Below are 25,065 nucleotides of genomic sequence, written 5' to 3' on the forward strand. Positions count from 1 at the left end.
TTAGCCCACCGGTGTGTTGAAGAGTGAATCCAATTGAGTACTCAAACTGTAAATGTTGTGGATTCACTCTTCAACACACCGGTGGGCTAAAGTAGTGAATTATTTGTCTTTTGTCAACGTGACACTTTTTTTACTGATTGGCCGTGTCAGGTGGTGGAGGGTTACGAGACATTTATAAATAACGCGATCTAACCCAAAAACCTTTATTATGAATAATATTGGTCGCGAAAGCCTACGTGTTAAACCGATTTATTTGATTGATTGACCTTTGCTGGTGAGGATGAGACATTCTAAAAGGGAGCTGTTTAACACGTATTATTTTGCGACCAATATTATCCATAATAAAGGTTTTTTGGGTAAGAGCACGTAAATTGGTGTAGTTAACCCGGTACAGCCAATTAGTAAGGTTTGTTACGTAAAACAAAACGTGTCAATTAGTTACTACTGCAGCACGCCAGTGTATTGGAGAGTAAACCCACAACACTTACAAATCGAGTATATCGTTTCCCTGGCGATTACAACCAGCGAAACGTCGTACTCAGCGCAAGGCAAGTGTCCCTTTCTTCAGTGAGGCAGCTGGATGCAACGCGGAAGTGAGGGGTCGGACAAGGGTACAGGCCCGCACCAAAAATATGAGGGGGGGGCAGAGCTGATGCACGCATACGGAGTCTCACCTGCTCCGAGGCCAGTGCCAGACGGTCAATCAACTCAGGGTTGTCCAGCAAGCTGCGCACGTATTCCTCCACTGGGGGTACACAGACACGCGCAGATAAACGCAGAAATTATAATTGGCGACACGATTTACCGGACGATTTAGAGTGCCACCCAAAATGTAAATTTGTTACTTTTCAAGTCATGCCTGCTGGATTTATTAATTTTCCTGTTTAACTGAAGCACTGTTTAACAAGAGGCACTACAGACTTGATTCAAAGCTTTCGTGACTGCAGGAATTACTCTTTGGTTTTTTCGGTAAAGTCACGTATAAATAAGAAATAATAAAATAACATAATAGCATACGACGTTTCGGTTGCAACACAAGCAGCCATCATCAGGTACAGAAGAGCTAAATTTACGAGAGAGAGGAAACACATAACCCCAGATGTATATACAGACACACAAGTAGGGGGGAACTAACACAGATACAACAGGGGACACAGAGAGAGAAGCATACTAAACAAACAGGGTTTAGCGCCCGAAACGTCGTGATTTGTTTAATTTTATACCTATGTTACTTTACCGAAAGAACCAAAGAGTATGTTTAACTGTGTCTCTGTGACTGTGCGTGTTTAACTGTGTCTTTGTATGTGACTGTGTCTGTGGTGCACGTCTTTGTTGCCCTTAATATGGCTGTCTGGGTGGCGAGTGGTCGCTCAGTGGTTAGTTCACTGCGCTACGAACCCAACGGCCAGAGTTCGATTCCCGCTCACGGCCAACACCAGTGACAATTATCTGAACCGGTCTTGGGCCTCCCCAGGTGGACTCAGTCTCAAATGAGTACCTGGTGCGGTGTGTAAACATCTACACTGGGGAGACAAAGGCGGCCGAGCGTGGTGCTGGGCACCCACCCCGTCTTGTACCGTGGCCGACCTTCACAGAAGTTGCCCCAAGTTTGTTGAAGGCCACACAGGGATTTTTTTTCTTTTTTTTAGTGCATCCACCGCTACCTGGCTGCGAGGAAATTGCTGGTAACCCATGGACACATCGCCAAGATTTTCGACTTTGGGCTGGCACGGGACGTCCAGCTTGACCCCAACTACGTGGTGAAGGGCAATGTGAGTCCTTAACCTTACTTAGCATCATCAGCATCATTATCAGTATCGCTAATGTCATCACCATCATCGGGATAGAAGGCCCATCACTTTAATTGTACTCAATGTTTTTATTTTATTTTGCACAGCCCCTAAGAAAAAAAGAGTGGGGGTGCTGCCACACACGGTGGTGCAATGGCTCTCCCACCCTGGACTTGCAATCCAGAGGTCGGTAATTGGATTCAATCTCTCTGCTCTGCCGACAGTTTAAAATATGGCGCAATTTTACAAATCGCCTCCCCCCCCCCCCCCACCATGTGGTACACGGGGTAACTGGCCCAGAATAACAACCTGTGGTGGTGACCACCAGGCTAACTACACTAATTACAACATGACTAGCTACGACAGACCGGGACCACAGCTCGGGTCCAGGTCCACGTGTTGGAGACTCGGTAGAACGTAGACGCAGACAAAGGTTTCTTCAAGATGAACAACAACGCCAGTCCCTCTAGGGGACCCGGCTTATATTCTCTGTGGCGTGGCTGGCTCCGCCCTTGGCCACGACCACCTTCTAGAATCCTCGAGCAGCAGGATCTGGACCCCGACCACGTGACCACCCCTAGCCCCCACTTGGGGCCCCTTTGTAGACTTAGCCGGTCACGTGTCCTCTCGGGTCAACCAGAGTGCCATGGCCTTTAGTAACCCCTTTACTACGGCCGGCATTCCCACACCCTATCCTGTCGGGCTGGCACTGCACGCCAAGCGTGATGCCATCCAGCTGATCAATCAGCGCTGACCGAGCCCTTCTAGGGCCGGTACTACACCTGGCACTACACAGTGACATCCCGTGATATCATTACACATTTAACCCTTCAGGGTAGTGGAGGGCTAGATTACGCTAATTTGGCCAGATGAATGTGGCCTCAGGCAAAAAAACGTATTACGAATCGCGAAGCATCGCCCTGAACTGAATTTACTGAACGTATTGTTGTTGTGCTTGTGGCCATGCGGTCATGTCTCCAGAAAGCATGTTCCATGGGCTCTACAAGGTGCAGAGCGACGTGTGGTTAAGGGCATTTCCCTGTCCCCAGACGACTTGCTTGTCAGTTTTGATGTGGTTTCCTTATTCACCAAAGTTCCGATACCTGACACCATCGCAATCACTGAAGACTTGGTTCATCAAGGACTGCATACTGATGTACTCCCCCCGGTGAGACACTGCTTAACCAACACATATTTCACCTGGAATGGAACTTTCTACAAATAAACTGAGGGCACCCCAATGGGCACCCCCCTATCTCCGGTTGTAGCCAACGTTTTCATGGAGAAATTTGAAACTGACGCCATCCAGACTGCCACTCTACGCCCGACGTTATGGAAGAGGTACGTGGATGACACTTTTGTCATCTGGCCACATGGCTGGCCTGCTCTAGACCAATTCCTCGACCACACCAATTCCATATACCCAGCCATCAGATTTACCATGGAAGTCGAAAAAGATGGCAAGGGACCCTTTTTTATGTCCTAATTAAAAGGAGAGCTGATGGTTCAATGAGCCACTCTGTCTACAGTAAAGCTACCCATACGGATGCTTACTTAAAACCGGATTCCCACCACCATCCATCCCAGAAGAACTCCCTCATCAAGACTCTATACCATAGAGCCCAATGCATTTCCGACCAGGAACACATTGCCAGTGAACTCAAGCATGTACACCAAGCTCTCAAGGCTAATGGTTACTCCGACTACACAATCCGCAAAGCCATCACTCCAGCCATGAAGAAGGATCCTCTTGAGGAGCCATTCAAAACCATCACCTTACCCTACATTGCGGGGGTCACAAATAAGATCTCCAAAATCCTGAATAAACACAAGATCCAGGTCCGATTCAACACAGTACATAAAATCCGTGATCTGGTTCCGTCTGTAAAAGATGTGGTTCCAGACATACAGTACCTGGGCGTCTACAAACTAAGTTGCCTTTGTGGTAGCAGTTACATTGGAGAAAACAAACGACATATCTCGGACCGCATCCGTGAACATAAAGCAGACTTGAAACACTGTAGGACGAACACCTTAGCCGTGGCAGATCACTGTTATAATTCAGTGGGCTCACATGACATTGACTTCTCCAAGACGGAGGTTCTCTGCAAGCCATCCGGCTTGTATTTTATGGTGACTTTCAGACCGCAGTCCATTCGCTGGCACTGCCTCTTCACACGACGATCAATGGTATGGTTTATAGCATGTTATATAATAATACAAAATAGTATAACATTGTAATGTTTAACATAATTCATAAGGCAATATATAGTATCGTAATTGTATAGTGAATATACAGCAGTGTGGTATACAGTAGGGTTGGTAGAATAATACATAGTGTAATATTACAAGTCTAACATTTTACAGTCTAAAGTATAGGGTAGTGTAAAGTAACGCATTGTATAATTCAAGGGTGGGTTTGTCTATGGTAGTGTATATTACGGTGTATAGTTGTGTAATGTAGGAAAAAGTTTAGTTGGAGACATATCAATATACTGCATAATGTTCGAGCTTACATTGGGCTGTGTATACGATATTATACAATGTAGTTTAGATTGGAAGGTATAACATTACAATGTATAGTAGTCTAGTTTATGGCATGGTTGTAACGCAACACAGGACAGAGCAGCACATCGTGGCTGTTTCTCCCCCCTCCTCCGTTCCGAGCATGGATGGACTCGTCCGTCTGAACGAGGCTCGTCGCTCTCCGTGGTGCTAACGTTGGAAAGAAGGAAAAAACCGCCACCCTTTTTTTCGCCATATGGCATTGTAATGTATAATGACTTATTGTTAGTAGCTCAGCTGATTGGAGAGTATATAGAGTTTATTGATAACATTGATGTAGTTTATATTTTAGTTGTATTAATTCGTTTACTATATGGTATTCATTATATAGTGTAGTGTATACCCAGTTACTTTATGTTTATAGCTCAACTTATTGAAGAATATATTGAGTACATTTATTATATTGATGTAGTTTATACTTAGTTTTTTCACATCGGTTTATTGTATGATAGTTGGGTAGTTGCAGTCCTTTAGCGTCCATAAACTAAACGCCTCTGTTGAGATGTAAACTTTGACTTTAACATAGCTATTTCCGTGACCAGTCACATGCTAATCCCTCATATTAACATGATGCTAATCTCCCAGTTACATGCTAATTTCTGACTTTAACACCCTGCTGATCCAACACTTTAACACAGCGATTTCAATGCTAAATTCTCCTGTTTGATATGTAAACTCCTTTGTCAAGGCGCTTTACCTCTCCCAGCGAGCTTAAAAGACGCTGCGAATCTTAGCAGCAGTTATTGAAGCGCTGTCGTCCTACAGTTCTGTTCCTTCACCTGAAGGCTACTTGCGTTGTGGCCGAAACGTCGTGAGAATTTAATTTTTTATTATGTTTTATTTTTATTATTTTATTTCCATTCAACGTGACTTTACCAAAAGAACCAAGAAGTTGCATAGAGTTGTTGCATGCTTGGGCTCCAGATGCCGAAATTACCTTTTAAAAAACGGCTACCAGTCTCATCAGATCTCAGAAGCTAAGCTTGCAATGCCCAGCCCTGATGGTAACCCGGGGATACAAATTAATGTGGAGAAACAAATGTTCGCTTGTGACGACCAAGGCTACGCCTGTCCTCCCAAGGACAGGCCTCACTGATTCCGAAGACTTTTATTTTCAGGAGGGTCCTATTATTGCAGTAGGGAGGCGATGTTGTGCTGTGCAGTGCCGGAGAGTAAGCTCATGCAGCCGGTCCACCCTGTCCTCTCTCCTCCCGTCGGGACGGGTCGGTCACAATAGCATTCAGAAACACCCTCCACGTCACAAAACAGTTCAATTTCTCAATCCGGAGGTCAGCTCAAATCTGTATTGTGGGCGTTCCCTTGTACTCTACTGTCTACGTGGGGCTCTGGGTCCAATCCCCTGATCACAATTGCATTCACTTAAATAATAATAAATTCTCCTGGCCACCCATAGAAAATAAGAGTGCACAATTATACGTGTGATTCATCACAGGCGAGCTCACACCGGCTACACTTACAGCTTAGGGCCTCGCATTAAGAGAGGGGGGGGGTCTCTAAATACGAAACAAGAAATAGACACGAGGTTTAGAGTTTTAACATAATTGTTTAATAAATAAAGATCGGTGAGAAAAAAGACTCTCCAAAGCAGTTATTTTCATTCTGCTAACAAAAATATACAGGCATTCATAGAAGGGGCCTCTTAAGCTTGACAATGGCATAGGGCCCCAGCAATGCCATCATCCGGCTCTGCTGCCGAGTGTCATCCCAATGAAGTAATTTGCAGGTAACTTTAGCATTGGGATGCTTGGCCAATACCCAGTTACATTGTGATTGTGTGTTTTCTAGCTATGTGAGCAAACTGGATAACCCATACAGAACAAAGGGGAGAACATAGAAAACTCCGCAAAGTGCCAGTCGGATAATTAACCAAGGCCCTTCTTGTTGCGAGGGTCAAATATCACCGCTGCACCACCCTGCCACCTGAAACGATAATAGTTCGCTTATAATTTTTTCGTTATTTGAGTGTGTACATTTATACGCGATAATCACGTCTCATCTCAAGCATTTGAAAAGGGCACCCACAGTGGCAACTGTTCTCTGTGTGACACACGGTTATTCTGCACCTAACCTGTAAGCAGATCAAGTGCTGTTTGCTGCGAGCAATCCCAATTGAGTGAGTCGCAGTGAAGTTTTTTTTTACATGACAATTTTCGCCTGTGATGCTGACACACGATGGCCATACTTTATTTTAACTAATGTCTTGGGATCGTTTTTATTTTTTTACGTTGAATTTTATTGAGTAAATCACGAGCCCGTTACAGTGCGCCACGGGACTGCACGTCATTCGAGTGGTGCATTCACAATGCAACCGGACCATTTATTAGGGGGGGCTGACGCGAAGGGGGGAGTGAGGCCCGCGCCCCCCCATAAACTGGGGGGGGGGGGGGAGAGGGGGGCATTGTGACAGGCGTATTGTAGTAGGTGTAATCTGCTCCACGTTTGTCTTGATAAAGGAGACCTGTGCAACCTGCTCGGTGTGTGATGTGCGTGCTCCTCGGTGTGTGATGTGCGTGCCGCTGGATGTGTGATGTGCGTGCTCCTTGGTTTGACGTGCGTGCTCCTCGGTGTGACGTGCGTGACGCTCGGTGTGACGTGTGTGGGTGTAGGAGAGGCCCCTTACCCTGGCGCATGGCAGTCGATGACAAGTTCTACCGCTTGATCTGCGATGGCTACTGCATGCAGCCACCCCCCTGCTGCCCACCGCAAGTGTAAGCCGCCCCCCCATACCTCCCACACCAGGTTTTATCCACTGCTGGACTGATGCGTTTCTATTGTGGATGCAGGTGGCTGACGGAGGAGAGTGCGAAGTGTTTGTTCTGGGATATTCTTTGATTTTAATTGTAGTGATTCAATTAATTGATTGAACAATTGCTTAAGGGTGAATTACGTGATGTGTTATTGGCAGTGAGTGGTGCTGGCTCGTTCAGTCTCGTTGACACGGCCATTATGAACCATCTTAGTCTGGAATGTCCTACTTCCAGCCGTACGTGCTGTTGCGACCCACAGACTCCTCACATACAATGAGGGAAAAAAGTATTCGATCCCCTGTTGATTTTGTACGTTTGCCCACTGACAAAGAAATGATCAGTCTATAATTTTAATGGTAGGTTTATTTGAACAGTGAGAGACAGAATAACAACAAAAAAATCCAGAAAAACGCTTGTCAAAAATGTTATAAATTGATTTGCATTTTAATGAGGGAAATAAGTATTTGACCCCCTCTCAATCAGAAAGAAGTCTGGCTCCCAGGTGTCTTTGATACAGGTAACGAGCTGAGATTAGGAGCACACTCTTAAAGGGAGTGCTCCTAATCTCAGCTTGCTACCTGTATAAAAGACACCTGTCCACAGAAGCAATCAATCAGATTCCAAACTCTTCACCATGGCCAAGACCAAAGAGCTCTCCAAGGATGTCAGGGACAAGATTGTAGACCTACACAAGGCTGGAATGGGCTACAAGACCATTGCCAAGCAGCTTGTGAGAAGGTGACAACAGTTGGTGCGATTATTCGCAAATGGAAGAAACACAAAAGAACTGTCAATCTCCCTCGGCCTGCGGCTCCATGCAAGATCTCACCTCGTAGAGTTGCAATGATCATGAGAACGGTGAGGAATCAGCCCAGAACTACACGGGAGGATCTTGTCAATGATCTCAAGGCAGCTGGGACCATAGTCACCAAGAAAAAAATTGGTAACACACTACGCCGTGAAGGACTGAAATCCTGCAGCGCACGCAAGGTCCGCCTGCTCAAGAAAGCACATATACAGTGAGGGAAAAAAGTATTTTATCCCCTGCTGATTTTGTACGTTTGCCCACTGACAAAGAAATGATCAGTCTATATTTTTAATGGTAGGTTTATTTGAACAGTGAGAGACAGAATAACAACAACAAAATCCAGAAAAATGCATGTCAAAAATGTTATGAATTGATTTGCATTATAATGAGGGAAATACGTATTTGACCCCTCTGCACTTGGTGGCAAAACCCTTGTTGGCAATCACAGAGGTCAGACGTTTCTTGTAGTTGGCCACCAGGTTTGCACACATCTCAGGAGGGATTTTGTCCCACTCCTCTTTGCAGATCTTCTCCAAGTCATTAAGATTTCGAGGCTGACGTTTGGCAACTCGAACCTTCAGCTCCCTCCACAGATTTTCTATGGGATTAAGGTCTGGAGATTGGCTAGGCTACTCCAGGACCTTAATGTGCTTCTTCTTGAGCCACTCCTTTGTTGCCTTGGCCGTGTGTTTTGGGTCATTGTCATGCTGGAATACCCATCCACGACCCATTTTCAATGCCCTGGCTGAGGGAAGGAGGTTCTCACCCAAGATTTGACGGTACATGGCCCCGTCCATCGTCCCTTTGATGGGGTGAAGTTGTCCTGTCCCCTTAGCAGAAAAACACCTCAAAAACATATTTCCACCTCCATGTTTGACGGTGGGGATGGTGTTCTTGGGGTCATAGGCAGCATTCCTCCTCCAAACACGACGAGTTGAGTTGATGCCAAAGACCTCCATTTTGGTCTCATCTGACCACAACACTTTCACCCAGTTGTCCTCTGAATCATTCAGATGTTTATTGGCAAACTTCAGACCGGCATGTATATGTGCTTTCTTGAGCAGGGGAACCTTGCGGGCGCTGCAGGATTTCAGTCCTTCACGGCGTAGTGTATTCCAATTGTTTTCTTGGTGACTATGGTCCCAGCTGCCTTGAGATCATTGACAAGATCCTCCCGTGTAGTTCTGGGCTGATTCCTCACTGTTCTCATGATCATCGCAACTCCACGAGGTGAGATCTTGCATGGAGCCCCAGGCCAAGGGAGATTGACAGTTCTTTTGTGTTTCTTCCATTTGCGAATAATCGCACCAACTTTTGTCACCTTCTCACCAAGCTGCTTGGCAATGGTCTTGTAGCCCATTCCAGCCTTGTGTAGGTCTACAATCTTGTACGACATCCTTGGAGAGCTCTTTGGTCTTGGCCATGGTGGAGAGTTTGGAATCTGATTGATTGATTGCTTCAGTGGACAGGTGTCTTTTATACAGGTAACAAGCTGAGATTAGGAGCACTCCCTTCAAGAGTGTGCTCCTAACCTCGGCTCATTACCTGTATAAAAGACACCTGGGAGCCAGAAATGTTTCTGATTGAGAGGGGGTCAAATACTTATTTACCTCATTAAAATGCAAATCAATTTATAACATTTTTGACATGCATTTTTCTGGATTTTTTTGTTGTTATTCTGTCTCTCACTGTTCAAATAAACCTACCATTAAAATATAGACTCATCATTTCTTTGTCAGTGGGCAAACGTACAAAATCAGCAGGGGATCAAATACTTTTTTCCCTGCCAATGAACATCTGCATGATTCAGAGGACAATTGGGTGAAAGTGTTGTGGTCAGATGAGACCAAAATGGAGCTCTATGGCATCAACTCAACTCGCAGTGTTTGGAGGAGGAGGAGGAATGCTGCCTATGACCCCAAGAACACAATCCCCACCGTCAAGCATGGAGGTGGAAACATTATGCTTTGGGGGTGTTTTTCTGCTAAGGGGACAGGACAACTTCACCGCATCAAAGCGACGATAGACGGGGCCATGTACCATCAAATCTTGGGTGAGAACCTCCTTCCCTCAGCCAGGGCATTGAAAATGGGTCGTGGATGGGTATTCCAGCATGACAATAACAAAAAACACACGGCCAAGGCAACAAAAGAGTGGCTCAAGAAGAAACACATTAAGGTCCTGGAGTGGCCTAGCCAGTCTCCAGACCTTAATCGCATAAAAAAAAATCTGTGGAGGGAGCTGAAGGTTTGCGTTGCCAAACGTCAGCCTCGAAACCTTAATGACTTGGAGAAGATCTGCAAAGAGGAGTGGGACAAAATCCCTCCTGAGATGTGTGCAAACCTGGTGGCCAACTACAAGAAACGTCTCACCTCTGTGATTGCCAACAAGGGTTTTGCCACCAAGTACTAAGTCATGTTTTGCAGAGGGGTCAAATTCTTATTTCCCTCCTTAAAATGCAAATAAATTCATAATATTTTTGACATGCGTTTTTCTGGATTTTGTTGTTGTTGTTCTGTCTCTCACTGTTCAAATAAACCTACCATTAAAATGATAGACTGATAATTTCTTTGTCAGTGGGCAAACGTACAAAATCAGCAGGGGATCAAATACTTTTTCCCTCATTGTAGAGACCCACAGACTGCTTCTCTCTCTACGAGATAAACATGACCAGTGTTTCTGCACTACGTATGGAGATGCAGTGGCATTTAGACGCCGCTGTGTGAATCCATACTGTAGATATTTTATGCCTTCATGACCCTCTACCTACTCACCCCCCCTCACCTCCCTCGCCACCTGACCCCCTTCCTCCCCCTGTGACGTCATTAACATCATCAGCACTCATTCAACCATTCTGAGAACGAACGCGCACTGGAAGAGGTGAAAGCGCAGACCGAGCTTGTGCGCGATTCGCCTTCCTCGCACCCTCACCGCACCCTCCCCTCGCCCCACAGCCGCAAGGTGATGCACCGCTGCTGGAGCTACGCGCCGTTAGAGCGCCCCACGTTTGAGGCGATCCTCGCAGAGCTGAGACCGGCCTCCAACCATGACAAGATCGACAAAGGCGAAGAGGTCGGCTGGGAGCCGTCGTCCGTTCCATCCGAGCACAGCTCCCTCGCTTGCTAGGATCGCCCTCGCTACCTTGTCCACTCTAGGGGTGAAGTTTTTTTTATTATTTCAAAGATTACCGTGCTACATTTGTTTATTCAGGGAAGTCTCACTCTTTTGCAGGAGGGTCCTGTCCAGCTTTCACAGAAGGGGGCGATGTTGCCACGGTGTGTAATCCCTGTTTAAGTAATTTGCAAGTAAAATCTTACAATTAGAATGGGTTGTTCTTTTTTGAAAGCTGAGAACCCTGAGAAAACGCGTGCACAACAGGGGAAGAACATGCAAAGTCCACAAACTCTCACTTACACGCAAAGACAAAGATCCCCCCATGTAACAGACTGTTGGAGTAAGTGCCGTTATGAGCACTTTTGCAGGCCAGCACAGCATATGGGGTTTGTCTCTGCCAGTGCTGATGTTTTCACAATGCACCAAGTACTCATTTGAGGCCGAGGGTAGGTCCAGGAATGGTTCAGATAATTGCCACTGGTGTTGGCCGTGAGCAGGAATTATGCCAGGATTTATCGCTAACCCGCTGCACTAACGCTCCCCGTAAACATCGGTAACATAAACAAACAACAGCTCGTACAAATACAAGAACAAATACAAGAACCCCCCCCCCCCCATAAGGTACATCGTGTTGTTTTGATTTCACGACTCGGCACGACTCGCAAATACTCAAAGCGAGATGCTCGTGGCTAGTAAACAGGTGTCCAGTAGTCAATCCGTGTTTACTAAAATCTCGTGGTTGGTAAATTAGCGGTTGGCAATGGATTCCTGTAGATGTATGCCTCTACTTACGAAAGGGATGCGTTCTTCGAAAAACGCACGTAAAACAAAATATCGTAAATCGGAATGGCTTTTCCGATTAATTGGATACGAAAAACTTGCGATGTGTTTCAGACAGTTATTTCTACTATAAACCCAAAATAAACACCAATATTTCACAATGCAAAAAATAATAAAGAACAAATATTACAATGGTTGAATAATAATCAATTAAAAAAATAATTAACATCTTCAAGGAACTCACCAAAAGATCTGCATGTTGGAATGACTGGAGAGGTGACGAGGCGTTACTTTTGCACTATGGGGATACTGTGACACTGTCGTGGATGGATGACAGCTTTTTGCTTGATGATCTCATGGTGCGTGCCATGTGATATATTGTTTCCGCTGAAATTCTATTTCGTAAGTCGAAAAGTATCCTTAATTTGTCAATTTCGTTTTCACTAAATTTCGTGAATGGAACATTCGTAAATCAAAACACAAAAGATTTCCTGTACAACCAATATAGACTGTTGGGCCAAGTGCAGTCGTCAAGCACCTAATACAGAAAATAAAAAACACGTGCATTCATGCACAACCACGTACAAATACACGTGACAATTATAAGCACATGCTCTCAACAGAAATTACAAATGTTATATATTGTGCTTTAATTATTACATTTTATATTAGTGTGTCTTAATATTACCATCATCACCACCATCATCACAAAATGTATCATTACCATCATCCTAACCATCTGTATAATCAATCACCATCTGTATCATCACCACCAAAGCAAAGACTCCCCGTATAGCCCGAATAGACTGTTGGGGCAAGTGCTGTTAGCGAGTACCTGTGAAGGCCAGCATGGCACACGAGGGGTGGGTGGCCAACACCACGCCCGGCCGCCTTTGTCTCCCCAGTAGTGATGTTTACACCACACCAGGTACTCATTTGAGGCTGAGTCGACCTAGGGGAGGCCCATGACCGGTTCAGAGAGTCGTTACCTGCGTTGGGCATGAGCGAGAATTTAACTCGGGTCGCCGGGTTCGTAGCGCAGCGTGCTAAACGCTACACTACCGCTACCCACGACCTGTATCACCATCATCTTCCAGAGTTAATACATTTCATGTCAATAGCTGGAAATGCTTGTATTTGTAATAAAAAAAATGCATAAGTAGTTGTCACTCACTCACCCACACTCAAACGGTCAGAAAGGACTGAAAGATGAAATATCTTCAGAACCCTACATCCTGAAACTAAATTAATTATTTCAATTTTACCAAGTAAGGCCCACTGAGCTATATCGCACACTCAGGAGTCCTGATTCAACTTCTGGGAGTCTCAAGTCCAATGCCATGGAATTGTATATGTTTAAACATGTGCGTGCATGTGTGTTTGTGTGCACGTATGTGTGCATGCGTGCCTTCATATGCGCATGCGTGTATGCACATGCGTGTGTATGCACGTGCGTGTGTAAAATAACTTTAGCCATGACGAATGAGAATAAAAGAATAAATTGATAAAATAAAAGAACACAATAATATTCTCACGACGTGTCGGCCACAACACAAGCGGCCTTCATCAGGTGAAGGGGACGAGACTGTCTGGAAGACAGCGCTGTCCTGTTGTGGCCGAAACGTCGTGAGAATATTATTGTGTTATTTTATTTTATCAATTTATTATTTTATTCTCATTCTACATGACTTTACCGAAAGAACCAAAGAAGATGAATCCTTGCAGTCACGAAAGCTTTAAATCGAAATTTAGCCATGACATTTGGGATATGTTAGGTTTAGGGTTAAGAGCTTTGCGCACGTAAACAGGTGGGTGTGTTAACTCACCAGTGTGTAGCTCACCTCACCGGTGAGCTGGTGTGTACGCTATCTAATCTGTAAGCTTACGACTGTGTGTGCACACTACTGTGTAAGCTCACTGATGTGTAAACCTGCTGGTGTGTGGCCTCACTAATGTGCAGCACATTTTGTGGAAGCTCACTAGTGTGCATGCACACGAGTGTGCCGGTGAGTGTGAGTGTGTGTGAGTGTGCGGTGAGTGTGTGTAAATTTGTGTGAGTGTGTGTGAGTGAGTGTGTGTGAGTGAATGAGTGCGGTGTGAGTGTGTGTGAGTGTGTGTGAATGCGGTGTGAGTGCGGTGTGTGTGAGTGTGCAGTCAGAGTGTTGGTAAGTGAGTGTGCGGTGAGTGTGTGTGAATGTGCAGTCAGTGTGCCGGTGAGTGCGTGGTGAGTGTGCAGTGAGGGTCCAGTGAGTGTGTGAATGTGCAGTCAGTGTGCCGGTAAGTGAGTGCGTGGTGAGAGCGGTGAGTGTGTGTGAATGTGCAGTCAGTGTGCCGGTAAGTGAGTGTGTGGTGAGTGTGCGGTGTGTGAGTGTGCAGTGAGTGCCGGTGTGCGAGTGTGCCGGTAAGTGAGTGTGCGGTGAATGTGGTGTGTGTGAGTGTGCCGGTGAGTGTGTGGTGAGTGTGTGGCTTGACGTGTCTCCGTATCAGTCTTACTCAGCCACCCCCTTACTTGCCCACGCGTAGATCCGTCCTGCCCACCAGACAGCTACATGCGATTCAAATGTCCACGTACACATGACATCACATTGCGATGCGCATGTGTGACATACATGTGCCACGTGTTGCACACACTACGCACGTCCCATGCACAAAGGGCATGCCTTACAAGTGATGACCACGCGATGCAGGTGCTTGCCTTGTAGATGTCACGTACCCGTGACGCACGTGGCCCGTGCGCGTGACGCGCGTGCTCCGCGCTGCCGTGTGCTTTGACCAGGGCCGTCCATAGTGGGTGCGTGGGCCCCCCCCCCGATGCCTTCAAACTAAACCGGAAGCATTACATGTGACACTGATGTCTACACGTGGGGCCTCCCCCAAAGCGCGGGGCCCGGGATAGTCGGTCCAATTTGCCGGACACTCGGGGACGACTCTTGATTTGGCATATGCAACGCGCACGTTGTGTGCGCTGTGCGTGGGGTGACTGGCCCGATGTGCGTGCCAGGCAGGGCAAGGGGGACTGCCAATGATTGTGTCGAGACCTTTTGTATGGGTGACGAGATGAACGCCCAAATTCAATGCAGGCCGCCACACAAGGGCTGCACATTTCAATGTTGAGCAGGTCCCTGTGTGTCCGTGCGTGTGGGTCCCTGTGTGTGTGTGTTGTTTCTGTGTGCGTTATGTGAGGGTAGCAGTGGCGCAGTGGATAGTACGCTGCGCTCCGAACCCCGCACACATGCGAGTTGGAGTCCCGCTCATGGCCAACACCAATAACGATTATTTATCTGAACTGGTCCTGGGTCGATTCAACCTCAATGAATACCTGGAGCGGTGTGTGTAATACGTCACCACTTGGGAGACAAAGGCGGCCGGGTGTGGTGTTGGCCACCTACCCCCTGGTATACCATGCCGACCTTCATTGGTGCTTGCGAACAGCACTTGCCACAACAGTCTGTTAAGGCTATATGGGGGATCCTCGTCTCTGCAGTGGGAAACTCGTAGGTGTGTGCATGTGTGGAGGGAAACCTGTGCTGCTGTCGTACGTTGTGACCGGGCGAGGCCAATTTCCGTCCTCATGGTCGGCCACGGCGTCCTGGTCTTCGTACTGCTGCTTGTTTTTGGCTGTAATGACACCCAACATGGACAACCCCATCACCTGCGTTCAAACAAGTGTTACACAGTACGAACAACATGCGCAATAAAGCAACCACAAAGCACATACACTTTTAAATATAAAAGCACTGGGGGTCTAGTACTGTAGTCACCAATCCGTGTGTATTATTTATTTATTTGTTGGTCATTCTGATGGCAGCACAAACAGAAGCTGCATCCATAACTTCTCAATCCGCACAGTCCCAGGCCAAGGTCCATTCGTGGAATTAATACAAATATTTACTTATTAGAGGGTGTTTTTGTTTGTTTGGGTTAGATCGCATAAATCTTAGCCAAGTTTGTCACGTAAACAAAACATGCCAATTAGTGACTAATTCAGCACATCGGTGTGTTGGAGAGTAAACCCACAACATTTACAATTCAAGTACCGTGACGTTTCGCCTGTAACTACAACAACAACCCGCCTCGTCAGGTGACAGCCAGAGTTGTGGTGAAATCCTTCCCCTGTTTCGGTCTTTAATAGACGTAGACGGGGGATAAATGTGACGTCGTCGCTTGTAAGCAGATCCGATACGAAGACGGGGGGGGGGGGTAATGTATTGATGTAAATTACAATGGATATCTGTTATTGATTGGGTTATTCGCAGTTAATCAACATACATAATTGTTACTCCTGCTATTATGGATTAACTCAAGCAGCTAGCGAAGGATGCTAGGTTTAGTAATATGTTATATATGTCGCTATTGTTAACTTTCAATCACATTTCTTTTGATCACTGTTGCATTGTTTTTATAGCATTATTTTAGTAATTTCTAGAAAGGTTTAGTTTAGCCTGATTTTTTTTATGTAGTGTAGAGTTAGACTTAAAATTGTAATTTAAACTGTATTATGATTGTTATTGTTATCTAACATCAAAATGGGATTTTTTTGCACACTTTAGTACGCAGCATAAACAAATGGTGCTTTTTCTAGAAGATTTCATTGTTTTTGTAGGGGATGTCTCAATTTGTGTACAGTAAATTATCAATGCATCTTGTAATTGTATTGTTTGTCGCGGTTGCACCCGAATCAAGAGCCGAATGGCTCACAGGGTTATTCCAAATAAATGAAACTGAGCAGTCCATGCGGTCCGCACCACGCCCGGCCACCTTCGTCTTGCCAGTGTTGACGTTTACACACTCGACTCGGTTAAGGCTGAGTCGACCTTGAGGGAGGCCCGGGACAGGTTCAGATATTCGCCGCTACTGCTTTTGGCCGTGAGCGTGAATGAACTTTGCTGGCTGAGCACAACGTAGCAAGTTGCCACGAGGTTCTACAGCAAAGTGGCAGAGCCCCCCCTCCCTCTACACCGCTCCCATCCCCCGCGCGGCCCTCACGGCCCCTCCACCTCACCGCGTGCCGAACCCGCGCACGTGCAACTCACACACACACACAGGGTCTACTACTGGCCCGTACGTGTTTACAGTATGTTAGACTTCTTTCACACCGTACATAGTGGACACTGTGTGTGTGTGTGCTGCGAGCTGAGTGGTGGAGGTACCTGGCAACAGTTGAACCGAGCCCGCTCGGCCTCTTCATCCGTGGCGACCAGGGTACAATCGTTACTATATTCTTGGTTCTTTCAGGTAAAGTCACGTAGATAGAAAATAATAACAATAAAATAAAAATAATTTAAAATAAAAGCAAAAAACCCAAGACGTTTCGATCGCAACACGTGATAAAGACCGCTTGTGTTGCCATCGAAACGTCGTGGGTTTTTTGCCTTAACTTAAAATGTTATTTTCTATCTACGTGACTTTACCGAAAGAACCAAAAATTATGAATTCCTGCAAGTTACGAAAGTTTAAAGTAAAAATTTGACAGTCGTGTAACTAATGAGGCCTGGAGGATACAGTGGGTCACGTGGTTTCCGGGGTTTGTTACCTTAACAACTAGTGACGTCACTTCCTTAGCAACGGGCGATCGTTACAGACGGAGGTGGACGCGCGCTCTGTGTGCTTAAAGATCGCATTCGGGAGCACACTTCGATAACGTCGTCAGTGAACATCGATAACGCGGTTAAATTACTTGGTAAACCTCATTGACAAACATCCGTGAGGTTGAACACTTCATTAACACAATTAACGAAATCTATTGACCAAACGTGACCATCCGTGACTTCTCGTTCTGCCTTCAAGGCGATATCTTCCGTGAGTACATCCACACGCGCGCTGTATCAGGATAACATTAATCTGAGAGAACATCTATATGTGAATGTGTGTTCGAAATGTTTAATATACTTGCCGACATGCAACAAACTTGAAATTTGGCATGTGGGTAGTTTCCTGACTGTATACAATTCAAAAAGTATAAAAATAGACTTTTCTATTTGGGGGGGGGGGGGGGGGGGGCGCAAAAATGGATATAATATTTCGATGTAAAGCTTTCGTGACTGCAAGGATTCATCTTTGGTTCTTTCGGTAAAGTCACGTAGAATGAGAATAAAATAATAAATTGATAAAATAATATAACAATAATATTCTCACGACGTTTCGGCCACAACACAAGCGGCCTTCATCAGGTGAAGGGGACGAGACTGTCTGGAGGACAGTGCTGGAGTGAGAAAGCCACGCTGAGATCACGACCTTTAAGCTGTGTGAGAAGAAACAAAGCGCCTTGACAAAGGAATTAGCATATAATTTAGCATTGAAATGGCTGAGTGATTAGCTTGTGACTGGTCACAGAAAAGGCTATGTTAAAGTTAAAGCATGCACATCCGCAAAGGCACCCCTTGACAAAGGAATTAGCATAGAATTTAGCATTGAAATAGCTAAGTTAAAGTATACACATTGGCAGAGGCACTCCTTGACAAAGGAATTAGCATAGAATTTAGCATTGAAATAGCTGAGTGATTAGCTTGTAACTGGTCACAGAAATAACTATGTTAAAGTCAGAGCATATACATTCACCGAGGCAACTAGTACAAATCAAACAGGAGAATTTAGCATTGAAATAACTAGGCGAATTTAGCATTGAAATAACTGAGTGATTAGCCTGTGACTGGTCACAGAAATGGCTTTGTTGAAGTTAAGGCCTACACATCTGAGCTATTCACAGTAACTGGGTATACAATACAATATATAATGAATACTATATAGTGAACCAATAAAAAATACTAAAATATAAATTACCTCAATGTTATCAATAAACTCTATATTCTCCAATCAGCTAAGCTACCAACAATAAGTCGTTATATATCACAATGCTATATGGCGAAAAATGGGTGAATTCTTACCCTCAACTTTAGCAACACGGATAGCTACGGGTCCCGTTCAGACGGACGAGTTCATCCATGGTCGGAACAGAGGAGGGGGAGAGAGACAGCTGCGAGGCGCTGTTATACTCCATGTTGTAAACCATACCATTAACCGTGGTGTGAGAGGTATTAAGAGTCAATGCCAGCGAAAGAGCTGCGGTCTGAAGGTCATCGTAAAATACAATTAATTAAGAACGGAAATGGTTTAAAACATCTTTCCAATGGTTACTAAGCCAGAATCCATCTTCTCGATTGAAATTGTCTCTGTGCTTGTATATGTGAATGGCCTCATGAACGAATCTCTCATGGTAGCCGGTTGGTTTGCAAAGAACCTCCGTCTTGGAGAAGTCAATGTCATGTGAGCCCACTGAATTATAACAGTGATCTGCCACGGCAGAGGAGTTCATCCTACCGTGTTTCAAGTCTGCTTTATGTTCGCGGATGCGGTCCGAGATATGTCGTTTGGTTTCTCCAATGTAGCTACTACCACAGAGGCACTTTAGTTGGTAAATGCCCGGGTACTGTATGTCTGGAACAGCATTTTTACAGATGGAACTAGATCACGGATTTTATGTACTGTGTTGAATCGGACCTGGATCTTGTGTTTATTCAGGATTTTGGAGATCTTTTTAGTGACCCCTGCAATGTAGGGTAAGGTGATGGTTTTGAATGGCTCCTCAAGAGGATCCTTCTTCATGGCTGGAGTGATGGCTTTGCGGATTGTGTAGTCGGAGTAACCATTAGCCTTGAGAGCTTGGTGTACATGCTTGAGTTAACTGGTAATGTGTTCCTGGTCGGAAATGCATTGGGCTCTATGGTATAGAGTCTTGATGAGGGAGTTCTTCTGGGATGGATGGTGGTGGGAATCCGGTTTCAAGTAAGCATCTGTATGGGTAGCTTTCCTGTAGACAGAGTGGCTCATTGAACCATCATGTCTCCTTTTAATTAAGACATCCAAAAAGGGTAGTTTGCCATCTTTTTCGACCTCCATGGTAAATCTGATGGCTGGGTGTATGGAATTGATGTGGTCGCGGAATTGGTCTAGAGCAGGCTAGCCATGTGGCCAGGTGACAAAGGTGTCATCCACATACCTCTTCCATAAGGTCGGGCGTAGAGTGGCAGTCTGGATGGCGTCAGTTTCAAATTTTCTACAAACAAACTGAGGGCACCCCAATGGGCTCCCCCCTATCTCCGGTTGTAGCCAACGTATTCATGGAAAAATTTGAAACTGACGCCATCCAGACTGCCACTCTACGCCCGACCTTATGGAACAGGTACGTGGATGACACCTTTGTCATCTGGCCACATGGCCAGCCTGCTCTAGACCAATTCCGCGACCACATCTATTCCATACACCCAGCCATCAGATTTACCATGGAGGTCGAAAAAGATGGCAAACTACCCTTTATGGATGTCTTAATTAAAAGGAGACATGATGGTTCAATGAGCCACTCTGTCTACAGGAAAGCTACCCATACAGATGCTTACTTGAAACCGGATTCCCACCACCATCCATCCCAGAAGAACTCCCTCATCAAGACTCTATACCATACAGCCCAATGCATTTCCGACCAGGAACACATTACCAGTGAACTCAAGTACGTACACCAGGCTCTCAGGGCTAATGGTTACTCCGACTACACAATCCGCAAAGCCATAACTCCAGTCATGAAGAAGGATCCTCTTGTGGAGCCACTCAAAACCATCACCTTACCCTACATTGCAGGGGTCACTAAAAAGATCTCCAAAATCCTGAATAAACACAAGATCCAGGTCCGATTCAACACAGTACATAAAATCCGTGATCTAGTTCCATCTGTAAAAGATGCTGTTTCAGACATACAGTACCCGGGCGTTTACAAACTAAAGTGCCTCTGTGGTAGTAGCTACATTGGAGAAACCAAACGACATATCTCGGACCGCATCCGCGAACATAAAGCAGACTTGAAACACGGTAGGACGAACTCCTCTGCCGTGGCAGATCACTGTTATAATTCAGTGGGCTCACATGACATTGACTTCTCCAAGACGGAGGTTCTTTGCAAACCAACCGGCTACCATGAGAGATTCGTTCATGAAGCCATTCACATGTACAAGCACAGAGACAATTTCAATCGAGAAGATGGATTCTGGCTTAGTAACCATTGGAAAGATGTTTTAAACCATTTCCGTTCTTAATTAATTGTATTTTACGATGACCTTCAGACCGCAGCTCTTTCGCTGGCATTGACTCTTAATACCTCTCACACCACGGTTAATGGTATGGTTTACAACATGGAGTATAACAGCGCCTCGCAGCTGTCTCTCTCCCCCTCCTCTGTTCCGACCATGGATGAACTCGTCCGTCTGAATGGGACCCGTAGCTATCCGTGTTGCTAAAGTTGAGGGTAAGAATCCACCCATTTTTCGCCATATAGCATTGTGATATATAACGACTTATTGTTGGTAGCTTAGCTGATTGGAGAATATAGAGTTTATTGATAACATTGAGGTAATTTATATTTTAGTATTTTTTATTGGTTCACTATATAGTATTCATTTTATATTGTATTGCATACCCAGTTACTGTGAATAGCTCAGATGTGTAGGCCTTAACTTCAACAAAGCCGTTTCTGTGACCAGTCAGAAGCTAATCACTCAGTTATTTCAATGCTAAATTCGCCTAGTTATTTCAATGCTAAATTCTCCTGTTTAATTTGTACTAGTTGCTTCGGTGAATGTATATGCTCTGACTTTAACATAGCTATTTCTGTGACCAGTTACAAGCTAATCACTCAGCTATTTCAATGCTAAATTCTATGCTAATTCCTTTGTCAAGGAATGCCTCTGCGGATGTGTATACTTTAACTTAGCTATTTCAATGCTAAATTCTATGCTAATTCCTTTGTCAAGGGGTGCCTTTGCAGATGTGTATGCTTTAACTTTAACATAGCCTTTTCTGTGACCAGTCACAAGCTAATCACTCAGCCATTTCAATGCTAAATAATATGCTAATTCCTTTGTCAAGGCGCTTTGTTTCTTCTCACACAGCTTAAAGGTCGTGATCTCAGCGTGGCTTTCTCACTCCAGCGCTGTCCTCCAGACAGTCTCGTCCCCTTCACCTGATGAAGGCCGCTTGTGTTGTGGCCGAAACGTCGTGAGAATATTATTGTTATTTTATCTTATCAATTTATTATTTTATTCTCATTCTACGTGACTTTACCGAAAGAACCAAAGAAGATGGATATAATATATTGCACGCCAAGTGAGCAGTGATGTCACATTAGTCACATTAGTGACGTCACTGTTCACGTCACCCGCATCCAGTAGTGTCACGCAGTGTGCCTACTGACGTCACGCATCCCCCGCCCCCAACCCTCCTTGTATGCCGTGTATCCCGCACAAATGCGCGGCTGGGGCGACGGGAAATAATGGATATAATATACTAGGCTACAAACTTTAAATTTGGCATGTGGCTAGCTTCCATACTGTACACAATGTAAAAAGTATAAAAAATATACTTTTTATAATTTGGGGGGGGGGGGGAATAATGGATATAATATATTGCACAAGTGGCGTCACATCTGTGATGTCACCGGCATGCGGCAGCGTTACGCAGTGTGCCTGCTGACGTCACGCATCCCCCCCCCCCCACCCTCCGCGTAGGCCGTGTATTAATCCAAGACAATAATCCAAGTCCCAGGCGAAGCCGGGTAGTAAAGCTAATCTCTGATCAATTATGTTAATCCTCAGGGAAGCCAATCAGCATCAATGGGAGGGCTAACAGCCAAGGAATTTCACCAGTGTGCTTTTTTGATCCACAAATCGTGTGACAGGAATCACTGCCGATTGAAATAAAATGCCTCTGCTTGATCACTGCTTGGTCACGTAAACACAAGTATTAAGAATCATAGTTCGATCACTGCTCGATCAATGCTCGATCACATAGACACATGTAATGTGGTGCCATGGTGGCGAGATGTTAACGACCTCGTCTGGTGTACAGAAGGTTGTGGGTTTGAGCCCTGGCTGAGATAAATTTCCACGTGATAAGCCACTTCAATGAGCTATCATTTATGGCCAGGACACGTCTGAAAAAGAGCTATGTCGTTCAGTGGGCCTAACCTGGTAAATTAGGAATTAATCGTTTTTTATTATCTAATTTGTCAACGCTCGACCAATGCTCGATCACATAGAAACAAATATTCAAAATTTAATTGCTCGATCACTGCTCGATCATATAGACGCATGTATTCAAAATGTCACACCGTGATCACTACTCAATCAATGCTCGATCACATAGACACGTATTCAAAATGTCTTAGGTCGATCACTGCTCGATCACATAGACAGATGTATTCAAAATGTCATAGCTCGATCACTGCTTTAACACATAGACAGATGTATTCAAAATGTCATAGCTCGTTCTCGACTGACCCATACATGGTGGACACTAAGTATACGGTAGGTGCCACAAGTTGTGAGTCATGGAGTTAGTTGGCAACATTTGACCCGAGATCACTCAGCTTCATTATCTGTGGCGTCTAGGTGCTGTGGGTACGTGATCTCCACAAGCGGCTCGACAAGTAGTGACTTGAGTTCTCCGTGGGGGTCCGACGTGCTCGCTGTGCACTTCAGCATCGCATACGGGACCCACTTTGTCAACATCGCTAAGAAACATCGTTGACACAGTTAACTGACTTGGTAAACTTCGTTGACTAACATTAACGAGGTTTACCACGTCCGTAACATCGTTAACAAAGTCGTTGACAAGGTGAAGATCCACGACATCTCTTGTACCGTCACGGCGACATCTTCAGTGAGTACATTCTCCCCTCGCATTCATGCACACAGGCGCTGTAACAGAATTAAATTAATCTACGACAAAATTAATTATACATTATGTTCATGCTTAGGAAAGCCAATCAGGTACAATGGGAGGACTGACAGCCAAAAAAATCCACCATTGGGCTTTTTTGATCTACAAATTGTCTTTTTTACGATACGTAAATCGTCTTACAGAAATCACTTTACCGATCAAAAAAATCACCTTTGCTTAATCACTGATTGATCACGTATACACAAGTATTAAATATCATAGCTCGATCACTGCTCGATCAATGCTTCATCACACAGACACAAGAAATGGGGGTGCCACAGAGGCGAGATGTTCACGACTTCGGCTGGTATACAGGAGGTTGTGGTTTTGATCCTAACCCTGACCCCTGCATATTCAGACTTTGCATGTTCTCACCCTGGTCGTGTGGGTTTTTCTCAGGTCCTCCATTATTTTTTCAAATTTTGAAACATGCATTTTGATTAATTGTCTGCTCTACAGTTCCACACGATAAAACAATTAGTTGCGCTATCATTTATGGCCAGGCTATAATTTTTGGATCAGGTTGCTTCCCAAGAAGCACAATATAGCTCAGTTGGCCTTACCTGGTAAAATTAAAAAAAATATTTATAGTTTTTAGTTTATTGTCAAAATATCAGCTCAATTACTGCTCGAAAACATAAACATACTTATTCAAAATGTCAAAGCTCGATCACTACTCGATCAGATAGCCACATGTTAAAAATGTCATGGCTTGATCACTGCTCGAACAAATAGACACATGCTCGATCACTGCTCAATCAATGCTCAATCATATAGACACGTGTATTCGAAATGTCATAGCTCGAACACATAGACACCTGTATTAAAAATGTCATATCTGGATCACTGCTGAATCAATGATCAATAATTTCGACATACATATTAAAATGTCATAGCTTGATCACTATATTCTTGGTTCTTTCGGTACTGACCCGTACATGGTGGACACTGTACGTATACGTATAGGTGCCATAAGATGTGAGTCGTGGAGTTAGTTGGCAACATTGGACCCGAGCTCACTCTGCTTCATTATCTGTGGCGTCTAGGTGCTGTGGGTACGCGGTCTTGACAAGTAGTGACTTCAGTTCACCTTGAGGATCCGACGTACTCGCTGTGCACTTCAACATCGCATACGGGACCACACTTTGACAACATTGCCAAAAAACATCGTTGACAGTTAACTGACTTGGTAAATTTCGTTGACTAACATTAACGAGATTGAACACGTCCGTAACATCGTTAACAAAGTCGTTGACAAGGTGAAGATCCACGACATCTCTTGTACCGTCAAGACCATGTCTCCCGTGAGTACATTTGCCCCTCGCATTCATCGACACACATGCACATATGTTACACACACCCCCGTGTCGCCTTCACACAAACAAACACACAGATGAATGTCACCCTAGATTCATATGGACCGCTGGGGAAAGCATCGTTAGTGTGCTTCTATTTAGACTGAGGCAGCTAACGAGTG

The 25,065-nt window shown here is 45.0% G+C and overlaps 1 long non-coding RNA gene across 1 annotated transcript; it reads right to left on the minus strand.

The window, feature by feature from the left end:
• Nucleotides 1-648: 648 nt before the first annotated feature.
• LOC142924713 (uncharacterized) lies at nucleotides 649-17,121 on the minus strand. The gene is made up of 3 exons (XR_012941787.1): nucleotides 16,976-17,121; nucleotides 15,348-15,443; nucleotides 649-745 (listed from the first exon to the last, which is right to left on the minus strand). It is a non-coding gene; the product is annotated as an uncharacterized LOC142924713 (long non-coding RNA).
• Nucleotides 17,122-25,065: the final 7,944 nt, after the last annotated feature.

This window comes from Petromyzon marinus, chromosome 16, assembly GCF_048934315.1.
Source record: "Petromyzon marinus isolate PM22_M1 ecotype Great Lakes invasive population chromosome 16, UKy_Petmar_22M1.pri1.0, whole genome shotgun sequence".
Taxonomy (NCBI): Eukaryota; Metazoa; Chordata; class Hyperoartia; order Petromyzontiformes; family Petromyzontidae; genus Petromyzon; species Petromyzon marinus.